The sequence below is a fragment of the Thamnophis sirtalis genome, unplaced genomic scaffold, assembly GCF_051295495.1.
Source record: "Thamnophis sirtalis isolate CommonGarterSnake01/CBP01778 unplaced genomic scaffold, rThaSir2_p1.2 scaffold_6, whole genome shotgun sequence".
Taxonomy (NCBI): Eukaryota; Metazoa; Chordata; class Lepidosauria; order Squamata; family Natricidae; genus Thamnophis; species Thamnophis sirtalis.
Window position 1 is genome coordinate 97,040,253 of NW_028261386.1, and position 12,604 is coordinate 97,052,856.

The following is a 12,604-nucleotide window of genomic DNA, read 5'->3' on the forward strand; positions in this document are numbered from 1 at the left end:
AGAACAAAATAATTAGTTAGTACAGTGCTAAACAAAGTTAAACATAGATCCTAATTTGTTTTTCTCTTAAATTTTCCAGTAAAGTACCATTTAAAATCATTTTATCCTTTAATTCTACAAGAATCTTTGCTGTCATTATAAATACTGGCTTTGTTTTTTAATGAAGTTTTTCCATGGAAATAATAAAAATATACCTGCTTTGTTTGTACAACTAGTACAAAATTTTAAAATCCTTTTCAATTATGAAAAATGAATAGCATAGTTGCAACAGCTTTCTCATCAGATGTGGGAGTAAGAGAAAACAAATAGTCTTTGGAGTGGAGTAAATGTTCAGCCTTATTTTCTTTATGTTGTCTTTTTCCAGCATGAAGAAGGCTGAAAAAATTATGGACTTGAATCATTGGGGAAATTCTACATGTAATGACTTCATAATCTGAGGATGGGCAGGTGGATTATATTCCTAAAACAAACTCACCACATAATGCTCAAGGAGAAGCAAACTTAATTTCCCCTCCAAACTTCCAGTCCACTTCCCTAGTTGGTTATTTCAGATCTAATTCCAGGAGGTACAGCAAAGATCATGGTAAAGCTTGGAAGAGGCATGGTTAGAACAGCTTTGATTTGATCTAAAGATTTCTTAACACTGCACTGTGATCTTGACCAAGTGGGAACTGTGATCAGTGAAAAAGGTTAATACAAAATAACTACAGTTGTTTTCATCCTTTGTCTGACACTGAAAGCCTTAGAGTTTTTGGAACAATCCATGACTGAAGCACTCTTATTTGCCATTAGTATATCATTGTCAAGAACAGTGCAAATCCTCTATTCAGAATCTCTCAAAGTAGAAGGAAGGAAGGAAGGAAGGAAGGAAGGAAGGAAGGAAGGAAGGAAGGGATGGAGAAGTTCTAAATTCAATAAAGAGACACTTTTAGGGAGCTGGTTCTTTCCTGCTGATTGTGTATATTCAGAAGCATTCTCAGAACGCAGGCATTCTATCTTATTTTTGCAATTATAACTAAAAGTTTTCTTTGAACCGTGAGAAACCTAGCTATAACATTATTAATGTAACCTACAAGTTTTTCCCCCTCTTCCCTATGTTTTTACATTTCAGTATGATCATGACAAAATATTTTATAATGATAGAATTAATCTCAGTACTACCAGTATTAATTTAGCACCATAATCAAAGGATTAAAAAAAGATATCATTCTCTAATGACCTTTAAAAATCTGATCAATGTAACTGAGTACATGTAACTGAGCTGCAAATTATGAGCTTTGGTCCAATGATGTTTTGAGATCATTACTGTAAAAGGATCCTTTAATTATTTAAAGACAAGATGGATACATATCTATTAAAAATAATAAAAGTAAAAATTGTTATGAAACTATAATGGTAAATTAATTGATGATTAAAATTTAAAATATTCTGGGTACAAATTTTACACATCTGCTATTTAATTTGTTTCTGAATAATCAGAGTTAGTTTAGAACAGGGGTGTCAAACTCATGACCTGCAGGCCGGATGCCTCCCACATTGGCCACACACACTCCTGTTTTAGCGAAGGGGGGAGAAATCATGATACATCATGTAATGACAACTTGACACCACAAGTTTGACAGCCCTGTTCTAGAAGATAAAAACTTAACATAGTTTTAAAGAAAGACACATTAATCAAAATTTCACAATATTGTTTTGGTATTTCGTTTAGATCTTTGATTTTTTTTAAAAAATTATTTTAAATCCATAGTTAGCATTAGAACTACAGGCACTCAAGATATCTGAGTTTTCCAGAACTCTGCATTAGAAGGATACACAAAATCCCCAAATTAGGCCTGATGTTGTGGTCATGAAGCTTACAGTTTAGGCTCAGTAAGTCTTGCAACTATCAAATTGCATTTTGTATCATGGACAAAGAAAAGGCTGTCTCCCATTTCCATTTCTGAAAGAAAAAAAATTGTGGCACATTCTCTTGCTTTGAGTAGAACATACAGGAAGAGAGCAAAGAGAAAGAGAAACACAACAGCTTTCATGTCAACAAAGACAAAATTTCCAGTTAAAGAGTTGTATGAGATTGTCACTCCAATGTTATTGAAAGCACCTTAAAATATAAGTATGTGTATTTCTTTATGCATTAAAATTGGAATAGAGAAAGTGCTCTAAATTATTCCTCAAATCTTCGGCCATCATTTATCTGCAGTTGCATGAGCAACCTTGGATTCTCCACGTTGGAGAGGTGATAGTTAGTTCCTATTGTATTATAGCCTTGTGTAATCTTTTCTGATAAGAAAGTTATGCAATTTTTAAAAGCAACAAGGAGTTGAGAAAGTTTATGACAATGTTTTTATCAACGGGTAAGAATAAAAGCTAATGTAGATATATAGTGTTATTTGATTTAAGAAGCCAAAATGCTAATTTAGACCCACCTCTATTACAGAAAGAGAAAAGTGTTGTTTTGGAATAGGTAGAACTGAAAAAAAATCATAATCGTTAAAAATAAATATACTCTTAAGTAAGACTGACCTCTGATAGCTATATGGACAAGTCTATTTAGTTTTACTGGCATCAAAACAAAGTGGTTTACTTTTGCTTTAGGTTATTTTTCTCCCTTTTTAATCTAGTCTACTCTGAGATTACTAACTACTAAGTCTGTTTCATTGGGAGTTTCTCCCCCCGCCCCAACCAAATCAGCAAAATTGCTGGGCTTCTGGCAAGTTTTCAAGCATTTTCCAACACCAATTTCTGATCTGAATATATGTCTAGAGATACAACTGCAGGGCATGAAGTAAGTTTAAACCTGGTGGCTGTGATATTTTACAGCTATGTCAACAACTGAATCTGTATAAAATATGATCACAAAAATAACTATTCCTCCACTTTTTTGTAGCTCAGTTTATATTATGAAGGTAGAAGCAACAAACCAAAATAAACAGAACTCCCCCCCCCCACCAATCAAAAAGGTTGATGAGGATAATCATGCCTACTCCAAATTAAATTGTGTTGAGTTTTATTAGAAGATAAAAAAATCCAGGGAAGGGGAATTCAACCTTGGAAGAATATATATTTCAGAAGCAAAGAAAATTGTGTATTGTTGATCCTCTTCATTTAGAGATAGAATATGTGGACTGGTGTTGAAGGAACTAAGACTGTAGATTGTAATATTAGGTTTTTGTACATTCAGTAAGTCTGAATTAGCCAAATTCACTTTTGACTTGTGAGAAACACAGGAATCATATAGTATACAATGATGTGCCACAAATAGTAATAAGATCACAACATATACCCAATTTATCCAGAACAGAAGGAAGAACAATTTCCACAGATTCCCCTTCTGCCTACTTTATTCTCCAAAATCTGTTCCAGATGTTGTAGAATATTCTAGAAAATATTTAACTGGCACTCTAGAAATTGCAGAAATTCTAATCCTGCACATATGGATGGCTCCAAAATGGGAAAAGTCAATTTCCACTGAGTCAATTTCCACTGAGGCATAGGTAGGTAACATTGCAAAATAATCTATTTCTTATTATCATAAGTAATAATGTTCTTTATGCACCTGGGTGGTTATAAAAAATAAATGGAATTCCACTTCTGAGAATATAAAGATAATTCCTCTGATAGTAAATTTCAGTTTCAGAAAAAAGTCATAAGCAAACAAACAAATCAACACAACATTTATGTTAGATGTATCTCATTCATCTTGCCTTGAATCATGAGATTTAATAATAAATATTTTTTTTAAAAAATCATCTCACAAACTCAATGGAAAATTAGTGATAAATGAAAAATAAAACAATTGATTGCTACTATAAATAAAATGTGAAATGTGTGTCGCCAGTTATTAAATACATCAATAGATTTCTGCCTGGTTTTGTGTATTTTTTTTTTAGAAAAGTAGATTCTTTATAGCCTTTATTTTTTTTCTTTCAAAGTGTGTTTTATGTTATTTTATTTTAAAATATGTTAAATAAATGCAACTTTTCATGACTTATTTTTCCTCTGCCATTTTTGTATTATGATATACAGTAGGTTTAGCTAAATTATATTTAGTTTTCTTTAAAAGAGAAATCTGCAGCTTATCTAACCTCTCCAGATCTGTACATCTATTACTCACCCATTGGTTAGTAAACTAGGGTAGAATATATAGAATTGCATGGAAAAGGAGATACTGCATAAAACATAAAATATTTTTGGAGCCTTGTATTGACTTGAGATGGGTGCAAAAGAACTAGAAAGAACTATGTTTATATTTACAGGGGTTAAAACACCAGTTGTGTCTCATGGAATCAAGTAGGACATAGGGCAGATAATCAACCTTTTTAACATTCCATTACAGGATTGGGATCTCTTAACAAAGGCACCAGAATTGCAAAACAGTTTGACTTTGCTTCAGTAGTAATTAATGAGGTGCTAAGAATGGCTAAGCAAAGCATCCCCGAGAGAGGATGCATGACTCAGGATCCGAAGAAGCCCCCACCCCATCATTTCAAACAACGGTGTCATTTAAATAAACAGAAAAGACAAGCAATTGTAGCCTGGTGTGGGTGGGGAGGATCTATTAGCATTAACAGTCCCCCACACAATTCCTAAACTTACTGGTATGTATCATAGTATTAGCCGTGTTTAGCACATTTAGGTTTCAAGGCACAGGACAATCCTTCCTATGGTGAATAAAGAAAGTGGAGTCTGCTTTAATCTTTAAATGAAGTCAACAATTTTAGAAATATGTAATATGTGGCAGGGGAAAGAAACTCTCCAATAAACATTTCATAACATTTCATTTGTGGCCAACTTCTGAAAATCTTCCAATCCAGGAGCCAAGAATGCTTAGATCTATTATAATGAGTTGTAGCCATGTCTAGCCAACAGAATGAAGATCGCTGGGTCTGAGTTCCTGCTCTAGACTTCCCTCAGAAGCCCTCTGAGTCCTTTCCCAAAATTTATCTTTAAGATAAAGACCCCCAATTAATATCTGAATATGTTGTGTTATAGGGGTCTTAGGAAAAAAGAGTGGGAGCTCCATCTGCAAAGGATCTTTGTGCCCATCTCAAAGGTGCTTTTCCCACCAAAGGACAATTGGACTATATTTTTTCTTTGAAGATGTCTCGCTTCATTTCTGACAGGATGGGGGTGGGTGGGGTGGGGAACGGAAGGATCATATTTCTTTGCAGTCATCTGGTTGTTGGCACTCTCTCTGAGAGTCCACTTGAGGGATTATCTGTGTCCTCAAGGTCACTTGAATCAGAATGCAAATGGGTGTGGAATCTTCCTGGAACTGCTGAAAACATTGCATTGTAGACAGGATATAGATTGTGTCTTATCTGTTGTCTTCAAAAGTTGTCTTCAAAAGAGTAACCTTTGTCTTTCAAATGCAGATGGACTGCTGTAGCTTGTCCTAATAGGTGTGTACTATGTTGTGCCTTGTGTTTGTGAAGTAATTGTTTTGTTTCACCAATGTGCAGATCTGCACATGTCTCACTGCATTGCTTTGCATTCATCACATTGCTCAGTTTGTGTGTGAGTATTTTGTCCTTGGAGTGAACATGCTTCTGTCTTAGTGTAGGTTTAAACACAGTTTAAGATGTGTTTAGTTTAGGTTTAAAGTGCGCACATATGTTGTTGAAAATTCTCCTGAACTTTTCAGATATTACTGCAATGTATGGGATGACAATGTTGCTTCGTTTGTTGTTGCCTTCTTTGTAAGCAAAACCAAGCAAAACCTTTGTAAGCAAAACCAAGCATTTAATAATGAGTGCCATACTATGTTCATGAATCATACAAGTGGCAAGAAAATAGGGGCAGTCAGGCAAAAACAGGTTATGTAGACAGTAAACACAGGGTCAATCAAAATGAACTCAAATGTCTATACACAAGGCACAGAGTATGAGGAATAAACAGGATGAATTAGAAATTCAAGTAAATGAGGGCAGATACGATATTGTTGCCATTACAGAAACTTGGTGGGATGAAACCCACAAATGGCACATACAGCTAGAAGAATTAAAATTATTTAAAAGAAGTAGACCAAATAAAAGAGGAGGTGGAATTGCACTATATATAAGAAATAACTACATCTCTACAGAAATAGAGCACAACAATCATGAGAACTATCTTGAATGCATTTGGGTCAATACTAAAGGTTGGGGGGGGGGAAATGACATCGCCATACCTCTATACTACAGGCCAGCCAACCGAGAAGAGGAAGTAGATGAACTTTTTGCTAGTCAGCTAACTAAGGTATATAGGAAGCACACCACAATAGTAATGGGGAATTTTAACTATCCTGATATCAACTGGGAAACAAACTGTGCACCAAGTGGAAGATTCAATAGATTCCTAACAAACCTAGCAGACAACTTTGTTTCCCAAAAAGTAGAGAAGGGATCAAGGGGATCATCCATTTTGGACTTAATTCTCACTAACAGAGAGGAAATGATAGAAGGTGTTGAAGCCACAGGAACCGTGGGGGCAAGTGACCATGCAATATTGGAATTCAACATTACACAAACACAAATAGTAGAACAAAGTCAAACTAGAGTCTTGGACTTTAAGAGAGCTAATTTCGATAAACTTAGAGAGAGCTTGAGAAGAATTCCCTGAATGAGAATCCTCAAGGAGAAAACAACTCAAGAAGCTTGGGAAATTTTGAAAAATGATATTACAAAAGCTCAGTCTAGCACAATACCAATGAAGAAAAAAAATAACAGCTCTGAAAAGAAACCAGCATGGCTGTATAAAGAACTCTCTGACAAATGGAAAGACAAAAAATATAAGTATAAACAGTGGAAAGAAGGGGACATAACTAAGGCAGAATATCAGCAAATAGCCCGAGCCTGTAAAGATGAAATAAGGAAAGCTAAGGCTCACAATGAAGAAAGGCTTGCTAAAAAAGTAAAAAATAACAAAAAAAGCTTCTTCCAACATGTTAAAAAAAATTAAGGAAACAATTTGCCCATTGCTAGGAGAAAGTGGCAAGAAGATGACAAGCAACAGGGAGAAAGCAGAACTATTTAACTCATTTTTTGCATATATCTTTACACAAAGGGATAAAACAGTCCGACCTATCAAAAACAGCACCACAAAAGTCAGATTAGGAACACAAGTTGAAATAGGGAAGAAAATGATAAGTGAGCACCTGTCTACCCTAGACAAGTTCAAATCACCAGGACTGGATGGATTACACCCCAGGGTTCTGAAGGAACTAGCAGACGAGATCTCAGAACCACTGAACTATATCTTTCAGAGATCCTGGAGCACCGGGGAACTGCCAGAGGACTGGAAAAGAGCTGATGTGGTTCCCATCTTCAAAAAAGGGGGAAAAACTTCCAGGAAACTACAGATCTATCAGCCTGACCTCAATACCAGGAAAGATTCTGGAAAAGATAAGCAATGAATTAGCGAACGCCTAGAAGTAAACAAAGTAATAGCCAAAAGCCAACATGGGTTTGTCAAAAACAGATCATGCCAGACTAAACTTATTGCATTCTTTGACAAAGTGACAAAATTATTGGACCAGAGGAATGCTGTCGCTATAATTTACTTGGACTTCAGTAACGCATTTGATAAGGTAGACCATAACCTACTACTAGATAAAATAGAAGAATATGGGTTAGACAGCATCACCACCAGATGGATTCATAACTGGCTGACCAACCACACTCAACGTGTAGTCTTCAATGGAACTGCATCTACATGGAGGGAAGTATGCAGTGGAGTACCCCAAGGTTCTGTTTTAGGCGCAGTACTCTTCAACATCTTCATAAATAATTTGGATGAGGGAATAAATGGGAAACTGATCAAATTTGCAGATGACACCAAGCTGGAAGGAGTAGCCAACACTCCAGAAGATAGGCTTAAGATACAGAAGGCTCTTGACAAACTTGAACATTGGGCACTATCTAATAAAATGAAATTCAATAGTATATTTTCATTTATGCATCATAAAATCTCGCTGGCTTAATTTTGGCTGGATCATGTTTTGCTCTTACTCAGAAATATGCAGAGGCCTAGGAACTTTGCAGTGATGGATGCTGTTTTTCCAAAGATAGCTACATCTAACTTTGGTGTTTCAGTCTAGGATACCAGTTGATGATCTTGTCTCAATGCCTTCATGTTCAATGCAGTGGCTGAGGCAGTCTCAAAGCTAAATAAAATATATGACTTAAATATGTGCCTTAGTTAGATTGTAGTGTAAAGTTAGGTGGAAAAAGGGGATTAAAAAAAAAGTACAGTAAATTCAAAAGAGTGGCAGTCAGTTTGTTCTTGCTTTTCATTTCTGATATTATCTTGAGATATGCTCTTTCTCTTATCATACCCCATTATGTGTATTCCAACCAGTTTGAATTAAAAGTTATGCACCAGAGGGTACCAGGTTGAAGGAGGCAGAATTACCTTTTCCTATCTCTCTTGTGAACAACAGCAACACTTTATAGAAAATAAAACAGAAAACAACAATGTCCATCTGGCCTAGTCCTCCCTTGAGATTTATATTTCTAAGACCTTTCTGAAAGTGTCAGCAAGCCCTCTGGGACAGCTTCATCTTCATGAGTATTTCTCCCTCTGCATTCTGACACTGTTTGTACTCGAGAAAAGGGCTGCTTATTTCCCTCTTGCTTAATGGATCTATTCTGATAGGAAGAGAGGACTGTCAGAACATACGGCAGTCTGTATTCATTTTTTTAAAAAAGTACACTGGGTTATTTCCTAGGTTTTGCCCAACCTTCCCTTTCCCCACCATGGCATGCATATCTCTTGAAAGGCTTCCTTTGTAGCATTGGACTCTGAAAAAGATCTGTCTGATTTCACTGAAGGTTCCCTGGAAACATCACTTTTTGCAAGGGATCTTCAGACATTCTACAGTCCAGTGAACTGAGAGAAGGAAAGGCAATCAGGCTTTGACAAATGAACCAGGTGATTACCTTGGGCAATGGACTACTATGTTTTCTTCGCTTTTCTGCAGTCTAGCTAGTAAGACTGGTCTCTAGATAGGTTTGATTTCAGAGTTGCTGGAAAGTTACCAAATAGATGTGGGGACTCTTCTCCCACTCACCCCTCCCTCAAGAAAAAAATAAAATGAATCATATCCTATAGTGGCCACAGTAATATATGAATAAAAATGTCCATCGAGAGTATGCTTTGTTTAAACAACAAAAATTGCCAACCATTCTTTCAGCTAATATTTATAGGATTGTAAATAAAGTTCTTTCTGACTAGCAAATGAAGCACGTTCTTGACATAGGGCTCAGAAGAAATAGTAATAATTTTCCACAGGATATCTGAAAAATCCATAAATCAGAAAGTGTGATCTGACAAGTCTCTTGCTCTCCATAGCATAAAGAATGGGTGGGGTTCTTAAAGGCAATAGGAAATAATATCTCGGAATACAAAATGACCCACATAGTTTTGCAAAGTTGGAAAAATCTTTCTTATTAAACAACAATAGATGGCTCGATTATTTATTATTATTATTTTGTTATTATTATGTAATTACAAGTAGCGTTATTAAAACTGATGAAGAGTGAAGATACAAAATGCTGTACTGTATTTGTGTTTTCACCATTTTTACCCTGCAATGCTATCTTTTGGATAAACTGAGTTTAGAAGCCCTTTGCAGGCAGCATTGCTCTATCTGTGATTACAACCATATGAAAGGAGCATGTTAGGATGATTGGTTAATGCTTTATTTATCACAATGCAAACATATTAACAATAACTGCAAGATAATGATGCAGGGCAGATTGAAAAAAGGGGGAAAGAGAAAAATCAGAGTTTCAGTTTCCAGAACATTCCTACATATAGTACAGCAATGGTCATTAATATGATTAACAAAAATAGAAGAACCAGAAGGGGAAAATGAAACATTAAAATAGAAAAATGAGGGTAATATATTGCAAACTTATTAATATATTCCCAAGCTTTCCACTTGGGGCAGTGTCTGATCAGATGCGGGGGAGGCAAGAAGTCCTTCGCAGGTCGGAGATTTGCCCTCTGAATCGGAGTGGGGGGCAAAAGAAATATGACTGCACAAGAAGCTGGCTTCCCGCCAAAGGACTAAACAGGAGGGTGAGATCGAGATGAAAGACTGGTAAGAAAATTCATTTAACCCACAGTCATAAATCAAAACTTGGAAAAGGCAAAGAATTGTGAGAGTACAAATAATATGAATTGACTAATCTGGATTTTGGTAAAAGGAAAGAAAGAAAGGAAAATGGAGGGTTGAAAGTATTAGCTACCCAAAAAGACATTTGTTTGAAACAAATTCAGACAGAAAGGGTGAAAACAGAGAAGTGACAAACCCACTCAAATACAAACTTTAAACTTGGTTTTGGATTTGAAATAGAAACCAAACATTCCAAAGGAATTACTTTGTCCGAATGTCTCAAGGAAAGATCAAGGAAAAAGCACTATTTTCTCACTGACAACTGATAACCTAATCTTGCCTGTGCGGGAAGTTTTAATTGACCAACTGCCATAAATCAGAACTTGAAAAGCAGGAAGCGAAAGAAACATACCCAGGGTTGGCTGTATGCAAGCGTGTTCCAATCAATATATTTTGAGCAACTGTGGCCAACGAGATGTGGAGAGTGGCAAGGGCAAAAATAAAAACTGAAGAGCTGGGAAAATACAAAGGTTTTTTTTCTTTTTTTCTGCAAAAGATCAAGATGGCTCCAGCTTCTCTTCCAGTTTCATATTAATTGAATTACCTAAATTTAAGGTGGACCAGAACTTTGAAATAAGATCTCTATAACTAATTGCAATTTTGGAACTGGATATTAAGGAAGAACAAAAGACTAAGATGGCTCCCGTCGTTCTTCTCCACAGCAGCTGAATTAGATAAATTTAAGGTGGACCAGAACTCTGAAATAAGAACTGTATAATTAATTGTAACTTTGGAACTAGACATTATGGAAAGGTGGGAATTTGAAGAACTACGTGAAATTATAAAAAATATATATGCAAAAATCATTAAATCAAGCCTAAATAGAATTCTGAATCTAGAAGGGAAGGAAGAAGGGGGAAGAGATAATGAAGGGGTAGAAAAGGTTGGAAGTTAAAAGCAGACAAAAAACTCCATTGGGTTTGCCAGTGATATAGGGAAAATTAATATAGGGAAAATTGAAAAGAAGGGATGTGTCCCAGCAAAAGGAAATAAAAAACAGGCAAAAGATGTTTCGGAGGTTGACAGTGGCATAAGGAAAATGGAAGGAGGAGGTTATGCCCCAACAAAGGGAAATATAAAAGATTTATTTGATGGTGGTTTGGGGAAAATTGAAGAGGATGGACACGCCAAAACAAAGAAAAGGGAGAAGGCAGGAATAGAGAAGTGGGACAAAACACTTACTAGGAAAAAATCAGACAACTAGAAATTGTTATATGGGAAAATATAAAGCTGAGATAAGTGGTTAATCCCTAAATATGACAATAAAATTAAGTTGCTAACTGATTATGATAATGGAAAGATAATTAAATAAAGATTAATATATACGGAATATGGACAAATATGAAATTGATATGGGGTGATTGTAGAGCAGAGGTTTGTGATTAACTTTTATACACCATAATTAAATTGAGTTGCTAACTGATTGAATATGACAATAGAAAGACAATTAAGCATGGGTCAAAACATATGAAACATTTCTGAGATGATGAGCAAAGTGAGATGTGTACCGCTTGTTATTCTATATAGTAGATTAAGGGAATTGTAATGAAAATTGAACAGTAAGGATTGCCATTTATAGACAATTAAGGGTAACCTAAACCAAGATATGGAAAAATGGAAAGGGAACATGAGATACACTTACAATGGGAAACTATTGAGATTTAAAGACAGAATCACAAGGTGGGCCATGTAAGGATGCATAATTATATAAATATAATGACGAAAATAGCTGGGAATTGTAACCAGGTCTACATCTCAGTCAAAATGAGGCTGGGGTGGTGGTGTTTAAAAGAATAATGACTACCGTATATATGTATACTTTGTTTCTCTCTTTAAAAAAAAGAAGGAAGAAGATATATGTTAAAATTAAATATGTATATTGAAAAGGAATTATAAATACTATCAACATAAAATAGAGCTCTCTCAGAAGCTGAAATACACCAAGTAAATGAAATGAAGCATGTGAAGTAGAGGGGAGAGGTAAGGGGAGAGAGAGGGAAAGGAGAGAGGACAGGGGGGAAGAGGAGGAGAGAAAGAAGGAGTGGAAGAAGGAGAGAGGAGAAGGCAAGAGGAACGGGAAGTAGAGAAGACAAGGGTGACCGAGGGAAGAAAGGAGGTAGGGTGGTAGAGGAGAGAGGGAGAAGAAAGTGATGGATAAGGTACAAATATGGTGTATGGAGAGCAGAAGAGCCAATAATTGATTCTGGGAATTGATGGCAAGACAAATTGATGTGAACATTTAATAATACAATACGATGTTGGCTATGTAATAGTATACATGTGGCTGTATGTTATGAAAATGGAAAAATAAAAAACTTTATTAAAAAATAAAATAAAAAGTTAGCAAGGAATTCCCCTCCCTCTAACATACAGCTGCAACTCACAGAGCAAGCAATAAATTTTATAGCAGCTGGATCCTTCTGGTCTCTTCTGATAATGTGGGAA